The sequence below is a fragment of the Nyctibius grandis genome, chromosome 14, assembly GCF_013368605.1.
Source record: "Nyctibius grandis isolate bNycGra1 chromosome 14, bNycGra1.pri, whole genome shotgun sequence".
Lineage (NCBI taxonomy): Eukaryota > Metazoa > Chordata > Aves > Nyctibiiformes > Nyctibiidae > Nyctibius > Nyctibius grandis.
Genome location: NC_090671.1, coordinates 8,965,072 through 8,985,068, shown reverse-complemented (window position 1 = coordinate 8,985,068; position 19,997 = coordinate 8,965,072). Strand labels below are relative to the sequence as shown.

The following is a 19,997-nucleotide window of genomic DNA, read 5'->3' as shown; positions in this document are numbered from 1 at the left end:
GATCTGTCAGGAAAAATAAACAGGAAAGAAAATACTACTTCAGAATAACTCGTCCCAAGTAAATTAAGCTTTCCGAAGAAGCAGCATGCAAACTATTGGGTTTCAAGAGTTTCATCCTGGCTCCAGGCAATGTATGATGCTTCACTTGACAAACAAGCTGAGCTCAAGAAAAACAACTTTGCTAGATTAAGAGAGCAAGAAGGGACTGGAGAGAACTGAAGTGACACACGGCTCACGAGATACAGGTCTTATTCTACTGTAAGAGAGCAGTCAGGCTTTGGATGAGGCAGATAAGCACAGAGACTTGAAACCCACAAAACCTTTCCCCACACTCTGAACCAACTGCAAAGTAGATAACACTATATTTTAAGAAGTGTGCAGAAGCAAAGTTGCACGTCCTTACAGCAGCACAAAGCAGACACGCAAATCAGCATCCAATTAGAGACTTGTGGCTTTACTCAGCTTTCCGTCCAAAGGCTTGTATCTCATGAAGTCTACTCCCTTTGCCTTGCATTTCTCCTTCTGACCCAGTGGCTCAGAGGTGGTTACCTACCTAAAAATCGTGCTGCTGCTGGAAGAAGAGGTTCACCTCTGCCCTCCTGAAGAATGGGATGTGTCACTGCAGGTGTGGGTGAATCTGCACCCTCTACAAGGCACTCCCTTAACTTTCCAAGTAATTTTTCTTTAACCACATATAAGAAAGCAGCTGGAAAATAAAGAGAAGACAGATAATAGGAGGACACTCCATAAATAAATAAATTCCACTATAACAAAGCAAAAATTAAATCCCTGTGAAGTGTCTGAAAATCAGCTTCACATTTTGATGTGTTTCAAAGTAGGGATGCATCACATTCCTAGGAAAACCAGGACTCAGGAGAGGATAGCGAATACCAAAGTCTTCTCCCAGCACAGGATTATTGCTAGTTCCTGCAGCCCACATAGTCCCAGAAATCCTATTATTACCCTTCCCATTCTTACCACATAGTTCCAACTCCTTTGCTTTCCCACAGCACTTTGGCTATGCTCCCAGCCACACTGGATGCATTTGTTTGTAGACAAGACCCTATGAATCCACTCTCAGCAAGAAACATCACCCAGAACCTGAGCAAAGAACTAGGACACAGAAAAAGCCACAGCTCCTTGAGAACCTCCTTTTAAATGGAAAAGTGACGCCCATTCTGGGAGACCTTGCAGCAGGAGAGACCACGCAGGTGACGAGACCATTGCTTCCAGCTGACAAGCAAAAGGGTGTGGGCTCTCCTTAGGAGCTGGCAAAGGTTCAGCAGCTGTTTGGGGATCTGCTTCATTCTTGCTGCAGGCAAATTTCAGCAGACCCACTTCCAGAGTGTGTTTGATAGCCTGCACTAAACCATCACATGATCCACATCAGACAAAACAAACTGGTGTACATGGATTATTTTAATGTGAAATAAACTGACCTGCAACTAATTCCTGGTATAGGTAATCTCTGCTGCAACCACCTCTCCAGGATTTTGGGGCCAGCAGATCCATCCCTAGCAATCTCCTCCCTTGTAAGCACTGATACGGCCCTAAGGGCTTCTCCACATTAAAGCTGATACAGCAGTGTAACTCCTGCAGGCTGCTATTGTGGTTTGTGTTTGCACTCTCTACTCTTTAATTACAACTGTTGCAAGACCACTTGCAGCTCTCTCTTGGAAATCAATTCAGATGTCAACAGTTACACTGCGAATGGGCTTAAAGCAAATGGGTAAAGGCCATAAACTTGACACCAGAAAGTGTGAATCTCCAAGAAAAGAGTTGGACTTCTCAAGGCATATGACAAGGAGGCCTTGTGACCAGAGAAGACATCAGGGGTCACCAAAGGGGTGCATACACAGTGGTGTGTGTGCATCCCGTGGGTCAATAGCTTTGTTTTCTTCTCTAACAATGACATGAACACATAACATTAATAATAATGTGCTTCATAAATAGGATTAAACTCTTCAAAACATCAAAACTTTGGCTTCTCAGCAATTCCCGGGTTCTTTTGCAAGTGGGTCAAGTGGGTTATAAGTGGCAGCAGCTGGAAAGCTCATCTCCATATGAGACCTCCTTGGGCAGATCTCCATGAGGAAATGGGAGTCAAAATGTACTAGGTGAGAGTTTACAAATGGGGAACAGAGACACAGGAAGATTAATAATAATGATACTTAGCGTTTCTTTATTGCTTTAAATGGTCCACACCCTTTACAGACGTTGACCCTCACAATACCCTGGGGAGAGGTGACTGGCTATTATTACCCTGTTTTTCACAGACGGGGACAAAGAGGCTGAAATGTGTCATTCCCTGGGCCAAATAGCTGACAACTGGTGAACATAATTCTGTGCTTCAAGTTCAGCTCAAGCGTTCCACATCCCTCATGAAATAAAATATCGTAGTAATTCTCCTTCTGACCAATCTTGTCTTATTGCTCCTCATAGCTGCAAACAAGAAGAGCATCCTTAGCCCCTTTGCAGAAAGAGTTGGTTCGAGGCCAAGCATGAGGTGGCTTCACACGGCGAGGACAGAGGAGTCCTTTCCCTCAGACAACCCTCTCCCCCAGCCCTGCCTGCCACCAGCGCTCCAAGAGTGCGTCCTTGCTGGGCTCGCTCCTCATACACATCTTACCACACCACCGATTTTATTGCTCCAGTGCTTCTCATAACAACCTCCTCGTTTTCCCTTGCTTTTTCAGCTGAAGGAGGACCACACAGGGCTGGGAATGGGGCTGAGCAATGATTTCTAGGAGGATAAATAGAAAGAAGGGAAATAGCTACCAGGCAATGTTGACATAAGACTGAGTGGAAATTAAACAGTTTCTCACCAGCAGAGTGAGCTTCTGGAACAGACCTGGGAGAGCAGTAGCAGGGGTTAAAAAATCAACGACAAAAAAACCTCAGCCAACCTGTGTAGTTTTAAGATAGAGCTTGATAAATCTGTAGAGGTGGCTGCTTGGGACGCATGGAATCAGACCTGCTGATGAAGGAGATCTCTCCAGCCTGGTGCTCCCTTCAACTTCCTTGAAAGCACTGAGATGTTCAGCTCAAAGCTGCCAAAGGTCGTTTCTTTAAAACCCTGTCTGCCAAACAAACAAAGCTGGTAACCAAGAAAATGGCGTTGCAACACTCAGCTCCAGCTCTGTTCCCGGCACTTTGGGAGTTTGTGTCTTTATTTCCTGCAGGAGCACTCCCTTCCTCCTGTGGCAGGGGCTGCGCTAGGACAGTCCCACCTTACCGAGGCCCTGGGACGCTTTGCCATAGTGCTGGCAGTCCTTTGCTCCAGTGGCATTCAACCTGCCTCCCTCGGTCACACACAACTGGTCTAATTAATTTGGTTTTGCTACTGAAATAAATTAATAGCCAAAGTTTCCTGTGGTCAGCATGCTCTGCGGACACGGATCATAGCCTCGTTTTGTCAAGCTCATGAAGAAAGTTGTAACGACAGCAATGGGAGTTGGTGTGATTGAGTAAAATATTGGGAACTTAAGTTCAAGAAGGCAGATCCTCCACTCCCCTCTGTGCTTCCCCAGTGTGCAGACACCCCTCATCCCCCCCCAGGTCGGTGCTGCAGTGGGCACGCTTCCAGCCGGAGGGGATGAAAGGGACAGGTCAGAGGCCAGGTCCTCCCTCCTGACCCATGGGGTGTCAGCGGCAGCTAAAACCCATCCGTCAAATGTAAGTGCTTGGTTATCGCAGAGGGAGTGCTTGGGGCTTTGTCTCCATGGGAAGATTGCGTTGGTATCGTTCAGGGTATGAACACAAATTGCTGCGATCCCTTGGGGCCCTTCTTCGCTAGAAAAATGTGAGTCCTTAATGCCCATTAATTAACTCAAAGTAGGCTTTGCGGGAAACGTGCAGTTTTCACATGAATCAGTAGGTTATATTAAAGATCAGCTCTGCATATTTTATTTGCTGTATGATTCAGCAAAACTCAAGCATGCACCTAACTTTAAATATGCTCTCGGAGCTCAGTGAAGTCAATGGAAGGCTGATGAAATGCTTCAGTGAATTGGAGCTTATTTAAACCACATGTGATTTAAGGACAGGCATCAACAATCAAACATTTCCAATACTTTACCTCGTACTGTAGTTCATGAAAGTGTCCTCCTTTCCTTTTGGTTGGAAATCTGCTAGTCCTATGAGAATAAATAAGTCTCCAGCCTATAGAAGATTCAAGTTTGTCTTGCTTAAAACTCAGCAGAGCTTTGTGGTCATGGTGCAGATGTGTGTTTTTTTCTGCAGGTCTAACTCAGCCTCTCTATAATAAGGAGCGATACCTTGGGTTTCTGCTTTCCTGAAAGCTGTTGCACTAGCAAACAGAACTGCTTTGTGCCAAGAGGCTGCAAGGCACTGCCCAGGTATGTTGGAGAGCTTGTGAAACTGCTGTGTGATTTTGGAAAGCACTAGCAGCCTTGGAATGACAAGCTGCTGCTATAAAGTTGAGAAAAGCATCTCCTGATCGTCTGCACTTTTCTGCTGGGAGTGTAGCAGGCATAAAGCATGAACTACGAGAAGGCAATTTCCCATAGCTCTTTTCTTCTGCTGTAAGAGGACGATATAGGAGGGTCCCATAAGCAGTAAACACACTGTCCTTCAAGCTGGGGCCATCTTGCAGCTGGGGCAGCAGATCCCCCAACCTCTCCTGCCCCACTTAGCCTTTGAAAGGGCTCCCCTTCCTCCACGCATGCAGCGTCAGCCACCAGTGCTAATGATTGCTCTTTAACCTTAAAATATGACAGCGCTGTGCTGCACTTATGTGATCCTGTAATCATATCTTCCTACAGACGCCCTTTTCATGCAGCTTAAATATTTTACAAATACATGTCTAAGTACAAATCTGCTGCATTAACTCTTGCATAGAGGGTACTTATTTTCAGCTAGGTGGCTGGGATTCCTGTAAGTATAATTTACCATGCAGTACGACAGAGCTGGGCTAGACTGCACAGATTTTACTGCTAAAATACAATAAAATATGCTACACCTTGTTTCACAGATGAATCACTTCTAAACCATGCCTTTAAGTATGGTCTGTCACTGCAGTTCCTTATTGTAATACTTTGTGAGAGCTAAAGAAAAAGAGAGAGAAATTGCCCTTTAAATCTCCACAAAGTCTACCATTCGGAAGAAATTAGGGACATTTGTTCTTGGAGTCAGATGGATTATGTAAGAGAAAGCTGTACACAACAGGTTTTATTGGGGTGGAGGTGTGGGGAATGTGTTTTCACTTATTTATTTTCATTATGTTTCATTCGAAGAATGTTCAAGGACCAGCTCATGAACAAAACGGCACCCAAACTCTGTAAAGAGCAGCTGTGGTCCAACGGGTGCAGACAATTATTTCATCTCAGCCCAAGCTGCCAGGCCACCGGGGTAGAGATCCCAGTAGAGGAGGACTTCCGGGTACCTGCTTTGAATTATCTCCCAAGAGGAGAGTCGACAGCACGTGGACAAAGTGGAGGAGTAGGTGAGGCAAATCAGCAGCAGATAGCAAGATGTTCCCACACTCAGTAGGTGCCAAATGCTCTATGCGGTCCTTGCTTCAAAGGACAGTACTGGAAAGAGCTACCTAGAGCAGAGGCCACAGAGGTCACAGACAACCTGAGGAGCAGACAGTTATTTGGGAAACGGCCTTACAAGGTCCATGCCAAAGACCTTTGAACACTTCCCAATACCTAAAATCAAACTTAAGTATGAAAACCCCCAAAGTTATAGAAAAGAGACCAGTAATGATCTCCAAGGAGATGTCCAGAGTCTGGCCAAAGGCTTTATATATCTTATGTGTTGGAAGGCACGTGCTTAATTTCTGCTATTAAATGCATCTCCACTTGCCAAATCCCCAGGTTTTCTAGCATTCCCTGGCTTGCCTGCGAGGGCCCTGGAGCCAAGTGTCAGGTTATCCCCTGGGCTGCTGAAGTCCTTCACAGACCCAAGAGTTTTTCTGTAGGTTGAAGCAGGTTGTTTCCAAGCCAGATTCCCCATGAGCTCTTCTCTCTCTTCTTTAAAGCTACCACTGAAATAAAAGGGAAAGCTGGAACAACAGGGCTGCCACAGCTGGTGGCCACAGCTGCGAGTTTGGACCAGAACATATTGTTCTTCCTTCTTCAGATGCTTTCTGTTAATAAGACACTTACTACTGAGATATTTTCTTCTTCAGGGACCTACAGCACGAACCAAAATCAAGGTCAAAGAGAAAGTCCATTTTTTCATTTACCATTTTGGCAGGATAAACAAGAAACCAGGAATGCTTCAGTCCCATCTGACATGAATAAATAATGCCCCTGTTATTCACTGCCTGTCAAAAGTTTCATCAAGACACAAGCTCAGGTTTAGAAAGATATCCAAAGGCCATTAAAATGCTTCATGATAGATGAAAACTTGACCTTCAGGGCAGAGCAGCTTGGCACCAGTGCAGGAGTTGTGCACACCCAGTGCAAGGGTGTGTGTACACAAGGGACCATCATTAGAGCTGCAAGCTCCGCTTGAAGATATAATCCAGCGTGAATGTAACTCCAGCAAGTTTCTCCCCATCCAACATGATGCAGAGAAGCCTCCTCTCCTAATTATCTGAAAGCACGCGCTGCAACTATTTCATCCTGAACTATTCGGTTGAGGTGAAAAGCCACTGGATTGTGCCTCACTGCCTTTTGTTCACATATATCTGAGAAGAATGGAATCAGAGGAAAAAACTGAGTGTCAGCTCAGCACCAGTTTTTTCTGCCGCCTTCAAGGAAAAATGTGATTCAGGATCACTGGAGATCTTTTTTATGCCCAGTGCTGGTCCCAGCCTTGCATGCAGCTCTGTGTAGCTTTGGGCAGTTCCCCACTTTGCTCCACCCACACTTTTGGTTTTCTGTCCCAGGCTGCACAGCTGAGTGTGTCTCAGTACCAAAAAACATTATTAAGTTAGTTGGACTAATGCCTTCCTGCACATTTTATAAACAGTTTGAGACCATGGGGTTTCACTATGTCTCATGACTTCTCCAGAAGGATGGTGAGTCAGAACTGGTCAGTGAAGAAAGCTGTCATGTGTGGGACCTCCACTTCATTTGTTTCAGAAGCTGGAAGGTGTACATCACGCTTTGCATGTGTTTTTAGCTCACGTTCTTTAGTCGCCCTGGTGATCTGGAAAGGGGAGACATGGGGAGGTGAGAATATTTTCTTTTCTTTTTTTGCCAAAACCAGAAAAAAACCCAAACTCAGAACTATCAAGCCTCAGTTTTATGCGAGAACCTTCACAAAGCTCCCCTGAGCATTTGCATCCAGAATAACCCTGTCTCCAGGAGGCTGTAACACCCACTCGTACCACTTCCCATTGAGCATCACCAAGCACCACCTCACCTCGTGTGGGACGAAGCTGCCAGATTTGTCTGCCCCTCGCTGCCTTTGTGCCTGCACAAGCCGCGCAGGAAGGCTGTGTGCATTTGAAGGTGTGCCCATCTTCCGCCCTATAAACCTGACCCTGCTCAGCCTCTCTTTTAGCCCGAGATTTATGTATCCCCACCATTTTAAGTAAACTCTCTTCCAAGAGCATGACTGTAAAGGTAAGTTCAGCCATAAACCCGTGTAAATTATACAGTTTGAGTTCCCTGGGGATTAGCATGGTTTCTGCAATCTCTCCGCTACTCAAGCTCCCCCGTACACTCCGTAATAATTTCCAGCTTCCTTCATGCTCCCTGACTCAGGGCTATAACTCAGACTGTCACCCTCTGTGCTCGAGAAGCCTCTTTGCTAGCTCCTCAGCTTGCCTAGGGACCAACCTTCTCTCAGAACTCCACGTCCCCGGGCAGCAGGGACAAGGTGCCAGTGCCACGCAGGGTGGCTCGGTGCAGCAGTGCCCTCCAAGGTGCCAGGACAAGAGGTCTGCACGCAAGACCCCCAGAAACAGAAACCAGGAGACAGAGGTCAGCCTGCTGTGACCTGCCTGAGATGAGATCTCCAATATAGCCCTAACGAGCCCCTCATTTGCCAGGGCTTGCAGCAGGAGCAGCTCAGCACGCTACAGAAAACCGTCCTGCCCATGGACAGCTTAAGGGCCACCACAGAGAGAAAAATCCTGTCCTCAGATTTTATGTACATTGTACTGGAAAATATGCATCCATTTATTTGGGGACAGTGAGCTGTTGGCTCAGGAGGCTTGTGTGGTTTTTAAGACCATCAATTTTACATCTACCTTTTGAGACTGAGTAAAACTTGCCCTCGCAGCAAATGACTTCTATAAAGATCAGAAATGGACCTTGCTTATTGCCTATTGATTTCATGAATGAAGAACATGCACATGGCACGAGAACTGAGCGTTTGCACTACAAACACTTGTATAATTATGGGAGAAGTACACATTAATGAGGGACCAACTCTATTTTCCTTAAGTGCAAAGTGTATTTAAAAGGAAAAGAAGGTTCCTAGAGCTTTTGAAGTCAGAAGTTATTAAACAGCCAGCAGCTGGAAATTTAAAATTCCTTCACATCAGGGCTCTCAGATCTGTGATCAATAGTGATTAAGTCAGACAGGACTTTTCAAAGCCTCCAGCTTTATTAACAAATAGGAAACTGAAATATTGAGGCACTGCTGGAGACACCTGTGAGATCTCGATGCCAGGAGAGGGGCGAGGGGAGACAGCGTTGCTTCTCCAGTGTTGAGGCAGCTACATGAGCATCATACCAGGCTGACTCAACTAAAGCCACAGAAATGAAACCTAGATACTAATTTCCCTTCCTTTGATGCTCGCCTGACTATCTCCTGATCGCATGCCAGTCTGCAGAGGAGGTTTCCTGCCAAATTTCTAGACACCCTACTCCTAAGTGTGCTGTTATGGTGTGCATTTCCCGTCAGGAACTCCCCATTGCAACAGCGTGGCGGTCGGTACATGGGGTTTTGCTTCCTTGTTGATGACAGTATTTTTCTCCTTTGTGAAGAAGAGGCCATCTGGGCACCCAGGAGGGTGATGATCTCTGCTGCCCCGGGGAGAAAGTTCTGTGGGACACCAGAGTGCCCCAGGCAAGGGAGGCAGAGGCTGCTGATGGCAGGCAGCTGGGCCTTGCCTGCGATGGAGGGAAGCTCCCTGGCAGTGTGCTGCAGCTCAGACAGTCATTGAGATAAAACCAGTTCTGGAAGCAAAGACACACCTGCAGGCAGACAGAGGGCAGGGAGGGCAGAGGCAGCTACTTTGCATTCTCTCCATTTGTGAAGTTCAATGTCCCCCAATAAAACCTGATCCAATTGTTTGTTATTTTTTTCTTTATGCTTAAATCTTCTCAATCTTCTTTGGAGACCTCAACTGAAGATGAAACAGGTCCTCTTCAAAGCTCTGTCTGAGTCAGGGTGCCATCACAGGGGACTTCTGCAGTCACTTCCAGAGCCTTTGGCAGAACTTGTTTCTGCTGCTACGTAAAGCCCGAAGGCTTTTGAGTTGTAAATGATGCAGGATGCAAAATGGTTCATCAGATTGCACAAGGCATGGGTTTGCCTGTGCACATCAGCTCGCTATGTGGACATGTCATCTGCACTCAGTATACTTCATTTTTTGTAGCAGCACCACTTCACACGAATGCTATTGGTGATGCTCTACAGGCTGGCCTCAAGGTTAGACCTGCTGTTCATATGGTGAACCTTACCCACCTGTGGCATACATGCGTGCTAGCGATAGCTGGCAAACTGTGCAATTAACAGCAATTTTGTAAGTGAGGTTGATGAGCTGGGTACGTCACAGGGAAGGCCAAGGACTGCAACCTCCAGAACACGAGGAGTAAAAGATGGGATGTATGTACATCGCCTAGAGCCTCCGGGACCGGTTTTAACCTCTCCTCCACCACATTGTCTTCAAATCTGCTCAGTCTGGCTGGGATTCACTCATTCCCATTCTGCTTAAAACTCCCAGCCACACAGAAGAGCAGTTGGAGGGTTGTGCTCATCTGTGCCCACTGGCAACAATCTCCAAAACATCAGCCAACAGCTAGAGCCTGCTCGGGTCCATGCCCCTATTCCCGCTCTGTGTAACCTCGTACCACACCTTGCCCTGCCCTGGAGCAGGGACAGGATCAGGGATCCCATCCCTGGGCTCTCCGAGGACTCCTGTTAAGAAATGCCTCATTAAGGGGTTACAAGACAGTCTTCACTTGCTCTTGTCACCTGAGGAGCACAAAAACCAAAGCAGAACAATTGATCCAAATCTCTCTTTTCCTTTTTTTTTTTTTTTTAATCAAGGAAAGAGAAAAGAAATTACGATTCTTTCCCTTTCCTGGCAGTTTTCCATTTGAGTACAGACTGAATAAAGCGGTAGGTCCTAGGCCCACAGAGGCAGCAATTCTATAAAAGAGGAGCAAAGATTAAGAGCTTTGCTCTGATCAGATCCAAAATCAATTTCTTCTTCTTGTAGGGTTCTATTTACCAATTTTTGCAGTTTTAATATGCTGTCTTTTGAGGAAAAAAATAGACTCCTGCAAAATTAAGAAATCCAGTCCCTTTCTTTTTACATCTAACAGGTGCAAGCTACCAAAAGAGATTTCCTTCTCAGCAGACACTGTATCTGAACACTATGGTTTCATTTACAATATTTCCTGCATGAATGAGCTAAGCCCTGTTTTTGCCATGTCTTTGGATTTACGATGTGGTCAACAGTTTGTTATTTTCTCCTCTGCCTTCCAATTGCCTTTGTCTCATGCGGGTGACGAGGGAGGCTGAGGTGAGTCATCTGGCCAATGGAAACTGCTGTGCATCTTAACCAAGCAGCAGCTTGAACCTCCAGGAACCCCAGTAATGCGTCTCAGCCAGAGATGCATTTTAATGACAAATTGCTGAGATGAACAGGGCTCAGAGCCCGAGTCTGTTGTCCTCGGCACAACATCATCGCATTGACTAGCGAAGCAAAATGTTTTATGTTGCTGTGAAAGGAGCCGACACGGCTGGAGATTTAATCATTTCGGATTCATCTTGGCATCACGCCACTAGCGCGTATAAATGGAGCGTTTAATGTTTAATGTGCTGTTCTGACTGAGCTGTGACCTTCCTGCGCAGTTGCATGTTGGGGATTTCCGATGCCATGTCACTACAAGCTGTGTTGCCACTTACACTGTTTGAAGTGGGTGAAAACCACACAGCCTGACACAGCAGCCTGCCTGTCCGAGGGCTTGGCGTTCAGCAAGGGCCTGGGACCAGCGGGCTGGCTGGAGTGCTCCGCTGGTGGCTTCTTGACTTGGCAGCACATGGTTGTGGTGCACAACGTGATGCTCCAGGATGTGATTTCACTGACCGTGTTGGTCTGTGCCTATTAAGTAACTGCACAAGTTCAGGAAGGGCATCCCTCTGATAACACGTCACTTGGTTTGGGGAAATATGACAATCTGGAAAATAAGGTAGCACAAACTGCAGGAGCCTCCTCTTCTCCCACTTCACTTCTGGTCAGCTTTCCACAGCTGGACACCACAGTAAGAGGAGACTGGAAGTCCTGCATCCCTGTCAAAGCATCAGGAGACCTGAATGAGGAGACCTGGATCTCTGCCTCACATTGTGCTAAAGCAGAATAAGTACTAAAATATTATGGAAATCAAATCAAAAGGGGAAATGCTTATTTTGTGCATATATTTTTCTTCCATTCCTCTCCCCAGTCCAGCAAAATGACAGACTCCTACAAGATGCAAACTTCCTGAGGATGCCTTTATCAGCCAAAACAGGGATTGTTTGCATCCCTCCTCTCATTCCCTCTGCCACGTCATTTTTATTGGCTTGCTTGGTTTCCACTGCATGTGCTTCTCACTTCTCCACTAGAGGAAATGAGCAACACACAGGCCAGGCATGAGAATGATATTAAAGAGAAAGAACTGAAAAGCACTTAATGCAAATTAACCTACAATCAGATTGAGCCTAGCCACTGCTCTGTCTCCAATATCATTATTGTTTTTTAAGAAGTATCTAAATACTAGGAGGAAATTTCAAGTGGTCGTGTTTGTACTTTGCCCCAGCGTGTGTCAGACAGAACGCAAAGCAAACCTCCACGTGCTCTGCCCCAAGAAGACTGCACTCTGATTTCCTCCTGTCCTGAGAATTAGGTATAATTTGCTGCCCGAACGTTTCAAATGCTGAATGTGGCAGGATTTACTCTAGTCAAACTTGACACTACTGCTGAGAAATCAGCCCTGAAACTGAAATAAGCTCTTTTCTTTGAACATTTCCTCTCCATTGCTAAACGTTACATCCCTTTCAGCATCTGTTGAGTTTCTTGGTTGGGTTTCCTGGGACTGGAATAGACCTCAGGAAACTGCATAGTTCATCTCCTTCCCCAGGAAAGGACTGGGTAATAATCCCTGACAAATGTTCACTGTTCTTAAAGATCTTCCCCAGGTGGAGGTCTTGTAGCCTCCTCAGGTGAGCCATTCAAGTGCTTCATAATTGTGGAAAATACACGACACCTTGGGAAAATCTCCATAGTATTACTTCAATGCCACTCTACCATCTGCTTCAGTTTCAGTAATGACATCTCAGCATCAGTGAAAATCTCTAAGTCAGTATTTGCAGGACAACAGCACACACAGGTATCATGCAGTGAGAAAGCTTCCAAGAGCAAATGGATTTCAAGAGATTTGCTGAGCTTGAGTTGTAAGGTTCACTCTGGATATAAGGAGAAAACACAGAGGGCCTGTAAGATATAAAGAGAAGAGCTGGGTTAGACAAAGAGGAGAAGAAGAGCTAGGTTAGACAAAGAGGTGTGGAATGGGGGGAGGTATGACTTTATGCTGGGCAGCTAATTCAGTCAAATGTCAACCTTTCTGGTGAGTGTCAGGACAGGTCTTTTTACAAAGTAGGTATTAGCCTACTAGGAACTGGACAGGAATTGGCAACTTATTTCATACCAGAGCGCTAAACACCATCAGATGAATGATGATGTTTGCTCGTTATTAACATGGGCTGATTTTGAACCTACGTGATGGAAGGGAAAACACCTGTGAGTCATCCCGACTCTGTTTACTGTCAGCAATGAGTGCTGAGAAGGGAGCAGCCTCCTGGAGTGCCTCCTGCCACAGAGCCACATACAAATGGGCAATACTTTGCAGAGCAAATAGAAAGGCTGGCTGCTGTGGTGAGGAGTTTCCTAGTGGGAAACCGTTCAGAGCAGAGCAAGGCTCGCTGTGGTTTCGGTTTGCATGTTCCATCAGCTTTCATCTCCAGCAAGTGCTCGTGCATGCCCGGTTCTCAGGAATACATCTATTATGATACGTAATTTAACTTCTCTGGTAGGAAGTTCAACTGGGTTTCTCACTCAGGCACTCAGCCGGACTGCTCAGAAAGGTTGTTGCACCTCATTCAACAGCTTCCAGTCCCAGCTGTTTCCCATGCTGAAAAAGGCGGTTGCTGCCTAACCACCTACCTTGTGGCTCAGGTCTCCAGGGGAGAGGATCGTTTCTTCTTTCCTTCTGAGCCACTCGTGCAGCCCGTGATCTGGTCCCACAGCCCTCAGCTGCAAGGAGCTGAGTCTCACAAATGTCAGAACTGGACATGTGGATCCAGAGCCAGATTGAACCAACTAAAGTCAAAGTCAATACCATTAAGGGGAAAGAGACCACAGGCACATCCGTGTTCCTACATGAGGATGTAACTCACCAGCATCTGAAAATATTCCCAGGTTCCAGTATGGTTTAAAAAAAAAAAAAAAAAAAATCACAGAGATGATTTTTTTAATAAAATACTATTTGAGAAAAGAATAAAGTTGGGATTTTGCAGAGGCCAGAGGACCTAGATAACACTACTGAGAAATGAAACAGTGCTCAGCTAACCTAAGGGGCTTATCTGGATAGTCTGTGGGGTTTCCTTTGTCTCCTAGCCAAAACTTGGGAAAACACCTGCAGCAAAAATCTTATCTGCACTCTTCAGTTTTCTTTTCTTCCCTCCCTCATCTCCTGCACCATGTGTTATGACTAGTTTCTTTCCCTCCTCCCACTATCCCATTTATCAGCACAGCACTGGTTTTGTTACAGTAATGCTATATTTCTAGGACTAGGCTCCAAGCCTACTTGGGAGGACTTGCAAGTCATATTTTTTATATTTTGTTCAACAAACAGCAGTAAGACGGGAGTAAATCGGTAAAGGAGCTTCAGGCTGATACCTCTGACCTCCCAGCTGAGATTGTGTATCAACACGAGTCAGATATGGCTGTTCATCTGAGCAGTGGTGACTCTAAGCTGCTGTGAGTCCCTCTCAGTCAGGTGCCAGTGCCCACCCTAGCAGATACAACAGAGATGGGAAAAAAAGCAATAACCAAAGCCCAGGTGGGGACTCTGGCTGCTTGCCAGCACCTTGAGGAAATTTTGAGCAACTCAGAGCAAGTTGTGTTGGCCTAGGGAACACGAGGACACTTGAAATGTTTGCAGATGGCTCATGGGGAAAGACAAAGCAGTGCATGTACCTGGCTGCAGGGAAAGCAGGTCCCTGGCAGAATTCCACTGGAGAGGGAAAAGGAGGGATGCACAAGAGGACAAAGCAGAGCCCCAGGCCTAGCTGTAGGTTTGGAATAAAGCTGACTCCAGTCTGATGACACCAAGAAGATGCAGGTGCTTGGGACTCATCATTGATGTAACTGCTACAGGGACAAAATGGTATCTCATTCCCAGGTTATTTATAATGGGAAGAGCAAGAAGTAGTGGACAGAGGATGTCAGAAAGATGTGCAAACAGAAGAGCAGCTGACTGCGCATACCCAGAAACGTTATCTGACACGGGATGCATCTCACTGTACTTTAGTGACATCTCTCTGCTCCTCCCCAGCCTGGTGACTCTGGACTCCCTTTATAGTCACAGAAGAAAAAAGGCCCATGTACAGAATGATTCATCTGACCTATTTTAGACATTTACTCTAGCATACAATGACTCATGTCCTTGGGGTACCCATTTCTTTCCTATAAACAAGAGTCTAGACAAGTAACTCAGATGTCGACATCCACAATTAGATGTGGATTTGGACAGATGAATTCTGCCTCTAATGTTCAACCAGAAATCAGCCTAGAAGCTATGCCAAAGACAGCTCTGGTTGATAGCCACGATAGGGAAGAGAAACAGGGTCATTCATTCTTTTTGATGGTGCGCAGCTCCCTGCACAAAATGCTTAAAGCACTAGCTAAAAGATTAACCACCCTGTGAATGGCTGCGATAGTACTACTGGAACAGCAGCAGGGACCAGTAAAAGGAGATTCATTATTGCAACTATTTTTCTAACCTGCACCTGTGTCTAATTAACTGGTGTCAGATCCCTTTTCAATCAAAGGCATTTGGCAAAAGGAAGCACAAATCAAATGAGTTTGTCATGCGATCTCCTCTCAGGGTGGGTTGGTAAAGGCATGGATGGGAGTCTGGCCATGGGCTTCCACTCTCCCAGACTTGAGAGGCCACAGGAAAAGCTGGTGCCAAGCCTCTTGCTAATCCCAAGAGTTCCTTGTACTGTGAGCACAGCTGGTGCTGTGCTTTGCAACATGGAGCTCTCAGGAGCCCCTCGGGGCTGGGGTAGCAGGCAGGACCTTGGGAAGCTGTAGGGACCAATAATCTGGACAAAAAGTCAGGTCAGACCACTGGGAAGGCTTTCTGTTTTGACAAGTTTAAAGTGTTTCTCATTTCAGCTTGTCAGTCTGATTTCCTGTGGCTCATACATTCACCCTGTCTGTGTCTCCCGCAACAACTTTGAACTCATTGAGCAATTTCAGCCAAATTTGAGAGAGATAACAGCCTCAGAGACTATTCAGTTCCTCAAAGGTTTGCAAAAATAGACATCCACATAAAGGAGAGAGATGTTATGAGTAACCTCAACTGAACAAAAGGCTGCAGCATGGGCTCAGCCTTGATCAGACACTGGAGAATCCACAAGAGAAAGAGCCATTGCAGATCCCTCAGACCCCAGCGTTGGGGACAGTTTTCCTTCACTCCCCAGCAACCCAGACACACATCCTCAGAGCAAGCCACGCTCAGTTTAACCCAGCAGCCATAGAGCCCCTGGGTTATTCTCTAAATACTTTTGGTAACAATTAACTGATGTTTCAACACATAAAGTCATCTCAAATTTTTAAAAAAGTTATGTTTTAGTGTTGCAATGGCAGTTTCAAGTGTGTAAATTCAGGATATTTATCTCACTGAGCTGAGTTTTGGAAGGGAAAGGTAAGCATTTTCTGTTTAAAGCATCTGATGGGAAGGTTCCCCAGCAGCTCCTGCCATCGCACCCCTCGGGGCTGCATTTCCCAGGGATGCACAGTCCCTAGCAGAGCCTGGGCAGGGAGCGCGCCACAGCCCTCACTACAGGCACTGGCAAGCCGATGTCCCTGCCCTAGGTGGGGATCCAGCAGTCACTGGCCGTCCTTCCCACGCCCCACAGAGCAGGGAAAGCTGAGGGACTGTCATGTGGCTCCCAGTGTCGGAGCTTCAGCTATGCTTTGGGTCCCTCAAAGCTCTCTGTGTGCTCTGCCAACCATTTCCACTGACTGGAAAAGGTGCCGGGCAGCTCGGCAGAGGCCCTGAGGGAGCCCTTTTGCTTCCCACTGATAAGGGGTGAGCGGACGGGAGACTGCCGGCACCACAGCCGCAGGCTCAGGGAGTCTTGAAGAGAGGAGAACCTGGAAGCGGGATGCAGCTTTCAGGCAGGTTGGCACCATGGAAGTCAGGCTGATCGGGCTCACAGGGATGCCACAGCTGTGGATGAAAAGGAAAAGCTCCATGTCAGCAGGGAGCTCTGCACACCCTGGGCCAAACGCGCCGTTGGCTCGCTCCCCAGCGAGAGCCGGGTGTCTGGCTGCGAGAGCGGCACTGGGCTCCTGGCATGGAGGGAGCAGATGCCGAGTTACAGCTGGATGCTTCTCGTGCAGGGTGGCTGGGTGCCATTCCCTCTGCGTGCCAAAGGGACTTGCCTGCAGGAAAAGGGCAGCTGAAGAGTGAGTAAAAAAATAATCCCTTCCCCAGCATCAAACAGAGCCACGGGCACTCCAAAGCCAAGGCTGGGAGGCAGCAAAATACACAGCTCTGTGTCTTCCCCTCCTGGGCCAAGCGGTGGGAGCGGCACCAAGTCTGTCAGGCCAGCATCAGGGTTTTGTTGTGGGGAAACACGATTTTATCAGCCTGCACAAAACCTTGCAACGTCTGGGCACAGGAGAGGCAAGAGCTGTGAGAATGAGGACTGAGAGGGAAGAAACCTGCAGCATAATCTGATGTCTGTTGCCACCTCTCAGCCCTCCCCTTTCCCTTCCCAAACCACCCTAAACTGTAGCACCTGCAGAAGCCCCCGAACAGCTCTGCTGCTCTGGAGGAAGGTGTCTGTATACAATGGCCAGCACAGGGCTCTGGCTTCCTCGGTTCTGCCCCTCGCCAGAGAGCAGCGGTCCAGCCCTGTACAGCCAGTGCCTGGGAAATTCCTCCGGTCTGCCCCTCTGGTGATCCCCAGGCAATGAGTTTTTATTCCCTGTCTGACCTTATCACTCCCACCAGCGGCAGAAGCCAGGAAAGGCCAGAAATATGTGCTTGCGGTGGGCTGTCACAGTTCTGGCAAAAAACAAAACGGCATCAGAAGTAAGGGGCTGACTCGGAGGGAAGAGGCACATAAAAAGTTCCAGACATCCTGAAGTGCTCAGACGACATGAAGGCAGGCTGTTGGCCACCCTGAGAAAACACAGATAAGCCAGAAACCCGCATGTCCTGCTTGCCAGAGCTCTGCAAGCTGGAGGAGAGCTCAGCCACTCTGCAGCCAGAGCTGCCTGGATGCCAGAAACACCTAACCAGCAGCCCAGGGAACAGCGTGTGGAGGGGAGATGCTCTTTCTAGGCACCACCTATGTCATCTAAACACACACCAACCACAGAGACATCTACTTACTTTCCATACATGTGTTTTCCTCCCAGCACAACTTCTCCTGCAGTTCAGGTAGCATGAGTGGTGCATCTACTACCTCATTTATTTTAAATGAGCTCTATGCTGATATTACAGAGCAAACCCCTCTCCCCTTCACAACCATAACATTAATGGACAAGACCAAAACCCCAAAGAACACCAGGCTCTCACACCAGCTCTACAGCAACGCTGTTCCTTCCAAAGTGATGGGGTCCCAATGATCACACTGCATTCAGCCAAGCTCTTCCAGATGGCCACCCTCAGCCCAGCGCTCCCTGCAACCCTCTCTTCCCAGATGCCATCAACATCTCTGATGACACATCAGGGCTACAAAGCATCCTCTAAAAACCCTATGAGGAGTAGGCTTTACTTAACCAGGGGAGCAGCGATGGAAGAACCTGCTGGTGGGGTGCAGAGCTCACACACATGCGCACACGGGAGACTCTGCGTTTACAACAGTGGCTTTTAATGGTTTCTTACACGCTGTTCTGCTGATTGATAGCTTACCATGGAGCTGTTAACGCAGCAATATCCCAGCCCTATTTACAGACATCTCTGCACATTTACTTTGTCACAAGTAAACTCTGCACACGGCAATAAAGCTTAAGGTAATGACTTCTTCAGCACAAAGCCAGCAATTTCCTGTCAGCTTGGTTTACAAATGGCTAACTCTGGGGTTAATTTTCAACTGTGGCTCCAGAGACAGCTATGCAAAGTGAGGATGAGGGGAAGGAAAATATCCAGGCTGTGCCACTCTGAGCTGTGGCATCCCTGCTCTGAAGGATGGACACGATGGGGCAAATCCACCCCGTGCTCCTCTGTCCTTGCCCACAGGCACACTGTTTTGTTCTCTTTCCACCAGCAGGAAAGCAAGTGAATGCCAGCCCCAAGTCTCAGGCTAACTCCACATGTTAATATTTTTATGCATCCTTCTCAAAACCAACTTTGCTGTTACTCAGCTTAGAAGACAGTGTCATGACACTAGAGGAAACCACAGCGTGTTTCTCCTCCATGGGCCTTTCTGGAAGAGATGCACAGAGCCAGGCACCTCAGCTCTCTTCCTATGGCATCATGCAGCAGTGCCAGTGTAACCTGGGTGGGCACTGTAACCTGCACCCCTACCATTCCACCAGCCCCCCTGGCCATGCAAGGTGGGTACGGCGTTTACCAGCAGCAGAGCAGACCAGCAGCCTGAACAAGTCTGTGGGTACCTGTGGGGGCTTCAACACCCTTCTCTGGAGCACATGGAAGCAGTGCAGTGAAGCTGTAAACCAGCAAACTGGGCTGAAGATAACGTGCACACACTCACCCCAGCTGTCTCCCTCCCTGCGTCAAGGAAAACAAAGAGCTGGTTATTGCTCTCGCCTGCATGCATCAACCTTCACATGCTGAAACGAGGAGCTTAAATCTCCAGCCTCCTTCTATAATTAGTGCAGAGAGAGGATATCTGAGAACAGGAGTCTATTTTAGGTGCTGTGAATCACCTTCCAGAGGCGCATATCTTTTTTTGCACTGACCATATAGAAGGATCTGAAAGTAGATACCTAAAATAGATGGTATAAATATGCATTGAAAGCTTGGAGTACACTGCCCTTTAACTGGGTTATGATGTTCTTCCTTAAGAAGGGTGTGAAAACACTTTGTCACACTGAAATCTAAACTGCTGCACCTAGGAGGGCTGTCAGCAGCTGACACAGGCACTGAGGGGACAAGTTGATGCTGGTCTGGTGGAGTTTTTGCAAACCATCTCAATCCAGCATCCCAATGGAAAAGAGCAAACTGCTCTGCTCTCACCTTTGTGTGGGCCTGTCTTGCTTTCCAGCATGGACAATGACCCATGAGAAAATGGCTTTGGTGTCGTTGAAAAGGAGAGAAAAGTGAATATAAATCCATCTGTGAAAAAAAGGCCAAAGGATCAAGAATTCCTCTTGGCTCGATCTCCAAAAGGTAGGTCTGTACGTAACGTTTTCTTTTTTGGCCATGGCTGAAAGGAGAAGAAACTGAAGATGGGAAAAGTCATCTTCTTGATGCATGTTTGTGGAGGGGGAAGTACTAGGGGAAGGGCTGTGGTTAGGCTTCAGTGTTTTCCGTATTACAGTCCAAGGTTTGGGGGCTTCTCTTTTTCCCCTCATTTTCCCTAGTTTTTCTTATTTT

General features: G+C 47.1%; 1 long non-coding RNA gene across 2 annotated transcripts; it reads right to left on the bottom strand.

Annotated features, from left to right (window-relative positions):
• Positions 1 to 8,510: 8,510 nt before the first annotated feature.
• On the bottom strand, positions 8,511 to 19,227 carry LOC137670260 (uncharacterized). Of its 2 annotated transcripts, none has more exons than XR_011049229.1 (2): positions 19,153 to 19,227; positions 8,511 to 12,628 (listed from the first exon to the last, which is right to left on the bottom strand). It is a non-coding gene; the product is annotated as an uncharacterized lncRNA (long non-coding RNA). The 2 variants fall into 2 exon arrangements; XR_011049230.1 differs by lacking the exon at positions 19,153 to 19,227 and adding an exon at positions 13,358 to 13,428.
• Positions 19,228 to 19,997: the final 770 nt, after the last annotated feature.